This window comes from Loxodonta africana, chromosome 25 (genome assembly GCF_030014295.1).
Source record: "Loxodonta africana isolate mLoxAfr1 chromosome 25, mLoxAfr1.hap2, whole genome shotgun sequence".
NCBI lineage: Eukaryota > Metazoa > Chordata > Mammalia > Proboscidea > Elephantidae > Loxodonta > Loxodonta africana.
Window position 1 is genome coordinate 57581564 of NC_087366.1, and position 5271 is coordinate 57586834.

The following is a 5271-nucleotide window of genomic DNA, read 5'->3' on the forward strand; positions in this document are numbered from 1 at the left end:
GTACATGAGGCTGCCATGAGGCAGAGGCCAACTTGACAGCAGCTTACCATAACAACAGAATGATAGAGAATCACTTCACGTGTGACATAAAACTCAAGTGACTTACCCAAGGAAACACTGAGTCACGCTGTCTTTTTAGATCATGACTTTCTTACCTGTATGCTCATTTTCCCACCTAAGCTGATTATCTCACTCTGTTTGTGAGAGGTTCCAAATCAGCGAAACCATCGTTATCATTACCTGTTTTTCCCAGTTAAACATTTAATTCAATTACATTTGCTGTCATAAACACAAAATCTATTTTATCATTTGTATATCTTAAATTTCTTACAATGACCCATTTTAAATAAGCTCATTGAGTTCAGCACAGCAAGCTTAGCAAGGATGTTAGGAAAGCTTTCTTACTATTTTCTGCCCCACTTTCCACCAAAGATATATTTTTTTTTCTTGAACAGATTTACACATTTCACGTGCAAACCGCATGTCATTGCATTTAGCAGAATTCAGAGCAACCTGAAAAGCATTTCAAAGTGTTGAACGTGCTGCCCCGCCCCTAGCCTATATTAAATATCATCAGCTAGTAAATAACCCAGAAAAAGAAATGCTACTGAGAAATGGGCAAAGCGAAAGGGGTGGGGCAGGGGGTTGGAATCCAGAGGTCACTATTTCGGAAATTCGTAGAACCAGGAAGAAGCTGGACAATTCACTTAGCTCATCCTCTTCACTTTATGCAAGATTGTCCTAAACAGTCTGTATAAAATGTTCAACTTTTCCTGGTAACCTATTCCACTGACCAGCATTTGAGACCAATTCCAGAGAAGTAATTGCTTTTAATATTCATTACAACTCACACACTTGACAAATTTAACTTTATAAAAAATTATATAAACAATACCTGCAAACCATATGTAACAGAAATGCCAAGATAAGATCACCAACAAAATATTGAAATTTAGCCATTTGTTAGTTTTGGAATAAAGCACACCACTCAGTTTAGGATGCCTGCACCCACAGAGTACAGAGAACAGGGGCTCAGCTTTAGGAAAACTCACAGTGGCAATGACTTGATGGGCACAGAGATTACTTAGGACCATTAATAATCCTTAAGGAGCCCTAGTAGAACAAAGGAAACCCTGGTGGCGTATCGGTTAAGTGCTATGGCAAAGGTCAGCAGTTTGAATCCCCCAGGTGCTCCTTGGAAACTCTATGTGACACTTCTACTCTGTCCTATAGGGTCGCTATGAGTCGGAATTGACTCCATGGCAGTGGGTTTGGTTTGTTTTTAGTGGAACAATAGTTAAGCCCTCAGCTGCTAACCGAATGGTCGGTGGTTCAAACTCACCCAGTGGCTCCAAGTGAGAAAAAACCTGGTGATCTGCTCTAGTAAAGATTACAACCTTGGAAACCCTATCGGGCAGTTCTACTTTGTCCTATAGTGTCTCTATGAGTCAGAATTGACTAGATGGCAATGGATTTTGGACAGTGTTTTCTTTAGTTAGCTATAAAATCTCTCCATTCATGTCACCTCAAGATTATTTCACCCACTGCTCTTTGGTCACCAGTGTCTTGTCTCTCTCTCCTCCGCAAGGGTGAGGTGGACATCTCTCTCTTCCCCAGGGAAGAGAAATGCATGTTTTGTTGCCTTTGCCAGTAACAAAAATGTTCAAAAGCCAGATGATAGCAAGTCTATTGCCATTGGCATCATCCACACAAACCATATCAACAGAGGCCAGATGTCTCTGTCTGTCTCGCTGACCTCACCAATTCTTCCCCAGTTAGCACCTCTTACCACCGTACAGAGGTTACCAGTGTGAACGTGATGAAGTTGGTAATCCTGTCAGTCTCCAAACCAGACTGAATGGTGTCATTCATGTTGATAGGGGACCAGGTTAGCAAATGATATGAGCCTCAAGTGTCACCAAATGAGGGATTTTTTTTATACTTAAAAAGATGTTTCTCACTTTGCATAACTTGTACTTGGCCCCTCCGGTGTGATACAATGAACAGCAATGTGGTCCTTGGTGTCAGAGATCAGATAGAAAATTTTTCCAATCTTGTCAGTGCTGATGACATTCATAAAACCAGCAGGGTAAGTGTCATGGATTGAATTGTGTCCCCCCAAAATATCAGTCAGCTTGGCTAGGTCATGATTCCCTTGTGTGATTGTCTACCATTTTATCTTCTGATGTGATCTCCCTATGTGTTGTAAACCCTATCGCTATGACTTGATGACGTCTACAAGATTAATTAGTGTCTTAAGCCAATCTTTTCTGAGATATAAAAGAGAGAAGCGAGCAGAGAGACATGGGGACCTCGTACCACCATGAAAGCAGTGTTGGGAGCAGATCGCATCCTTTGGACCTGAGGTCCCTGTGCTGAGATGCTCCCAGACCGAGGGAAGACTGATGCATCACAAAGACCTTCCTCCAGAGCCGAAAGAGAGAGAAAGCCTTCCCCTGGAGCTGAAGCCCTGAATTTGGACTTTTAGACAGTGAGAGAATAAATTTCTCTTTGTTAAAGCCATCCACCTGTGGCATTTCTGTTATAGCAGCACTAGATGACTAAGACAGTTAAGTTATATCAGTCTGAACCTGGCCATACTCTTTTTATTGTTGTTGTGGTAAATATACCTATCACACACCTTTGCCGTTCCATCTTTTTACAGTTGTGCAATTTATTGGCAACAATTACATGAATCTTACTGAACTTCTGCATGCAGATTTTTTTGTCTCCTTTCAGAGTGTATTTAAGTCTGTTCCTTAAGAAAATGATGAGGGTGAGACATTCTCTCAGCTTTTGGGGAGTGGTGGGTGGATGAAGAGCAAACACGCTGGTCAGGTTGTCCTGCACCCAGTGCTTTGGAGCTGCTACGTGCTTCAGATGCTTCTGGAGACCACAAACCATGGCTGCATTAGGCAAAGAAAGAGCTTGAGGAGTTTTATACGACTTTGGCAGAGATCATCAAAGAAGGAATAATCTGGCTCAGTGATTTTCAAGGTAGACAAAAGGTCTATTTTAGAAAAAGTTACCCAATAGACAAAATATTGACATGGAAGAAACAAGTGCAGTGGGTTAAAAAGTTTTAAAGGATTGATATTCCAAATGGTGGGGCTTAAAACGACCTTAGTCTCTTTGAATTTATGGACAAGAGGAGCAAGCCTTTTTTGTTGGGAAGAGGACTGCTTTGGTTTGGTATGACGAGAGCATTGGGCATACATCTCTGACAACAAAAGATAGGCTAAGAGTGAGTGAAGGAGTCAGGTAAAGAGGGGCCAATATTCAATCCTGAGTAGTTATAAAACTTTTGCTAAATCTCAGAATGGCAGTTTGTGTGAATGGGATTTCCACGAAATATTCATTTATAATTTCTCAAGTTCCTTTTTAAGTTTCCTCCACTATCCCCTTATTCCATACTCCATTTTTTTGTTGTTGTTTTTAGAAATAAGAATATATATATATATATTTATCCAGAGGAAGGGCCCCATTTTCTTGTCAATAAAAGAGAAAATTCTTTCTTGAACCATTTCAGTGCCTGTTCTTTAATGATGAAATATAGAGTAATATGTTAACTGGCTATCTATTTGTTTTTTTAATTTACAAAACCAAATTGCTAATTAAAAGTCCCTTAGCATGCAAAATTTAAATATTAAGATTATTGCTTTATTAATAGGTTATACACTCTAGTAATTATTTTATCTCAAAGTCATTCATTATCTTCTGCCACGGTAGGCTAAATACTGAATTTCCTTTCTTCTGAAGGAAAAAGCAATAAATGCCAGACCACACGTGAAGAATAGTTTGTCTGTGGTATTTAGGTATATTCCCACATTTAATGATAAAACCAGAAAGCAACTGAAGAACATTTTCCATGTGTGTCCAAAATGGAAGACACAACATTCTATTTTTATGAGAATCAGCAGTCATTGTTGACTAAACTGTCCAGTTAATTCATGTATATGTCTATAGGGGCTTTGTGTGTACATACACACAAACACACATGCACTCAATGATCATTCCAGAAATTCAGCATTGTTTTAATGTGTGCAGTTTTCTAAATGCAGTGTATTCATAAAGTAAAATCTACTTTTTCTGAGTCTCACGCATACAAGTAGGGTCAAGACAGACATTGGATTCCTCTCAAAAGACAAACATAAAATGATCCAACAACACAGTTGCATAAAACCATGTACATCCTCATGCACTGAGTGGAACATGGGACAAAACTCTGAAGCAGTTATTGCATCAGATTCACAAACAGGGAAATATCTAGGAGGGAATGAATATGTCTGAAGAGTCAGAGATAGTTGTTTCTTGTTAGTGGTTGAAAGTTCTCTCTCTCGCTTTTCTGAAAAACTGATTATTTCTTAAGGAACACTCAATTCACACATTTTGTCTATGAATTAAGTTACTGCCTTCAAGGTAATTGCATTTTGGGGGACAAGAAAGTCAATATCCTTACTCTCTTCCTCCTCCACCCGGCTCCACCACCATTACCACTAGCAAGTAAAGCTACAAAGTACAGATGTTTTAACAGTGTTCTATCTTTTGAGAAAGTAAAGTAAAATATGACATGGTTAGGTATCACAAATGAGATTTTGGGTGTGGCTATGCAAGCCAAAGATGAAGCAGTTTATTCTGATGTTGCTCCAAGTCTCTTATTTGTATTGATTTTTTTTTTTTTTTTCTAAGGCACAGCTAAGAGAGCTGGGGGGAAGAAAAGAAAAAAAACAGCTTCACAGGAGGATTTTTCTAAGAATTTCAACCAAAGGTCCAAAGGATAAAGGAAAAAGTCAGATTCAAAAGAAGCAAATAAGGGAGAGATGGCAGAACATTCTGAAAAACCAGTTCAGGACTGTGATTATCTAAACTCTCTAGTGAACAGTGAGAACTAGCCCACATTGTGCAAGGGAGCTAATCTAGGTTGTTTTGCAAACAGGCGTCATCCATCGGCAGTTTCCGGAAGCTCTCGAGGCTGATTGGAGATGGTTTAGGCATTAGGCCACTTTTCCATGAGACAATTCTAGCAGCTTTCAAGATGTGAGAGACAATATATTCTTTTGGTAGAGAAACAATCCCTGATTTATTAGAGTGAGTTTAGGCTGGGAAAGTGACCATGTATGTTTCTTCTTTATCTTCTTTTCCAGATGTATTTGCGCACTTCAGCTCCAGCAAAACGGACTATAATTTTGTGAATATTTGTCCCATCACTACATGCAATGAATGTTCTAAAGGTTTTCTCTAGAAACCCTAAAGGGTCTTCCAGACCTTAAA

The 5271-nt window shown here is 39.2% G+C and overlaps 1 pseudogene; it reads right to left on the reverse strand.

The window, feature by feature from the left end:
* Positions 1 to 1555: 1555 nt before the first annotated feature.
* LOC100677681 (small ribosomal subunit protein eS4-like) lies at positions 1556 to 2907 on the reverse strand (annotated as a pseudogene).
* Between the last annotated feature and the right edge of the window lie 2364 nt (positions 2908 to 5271).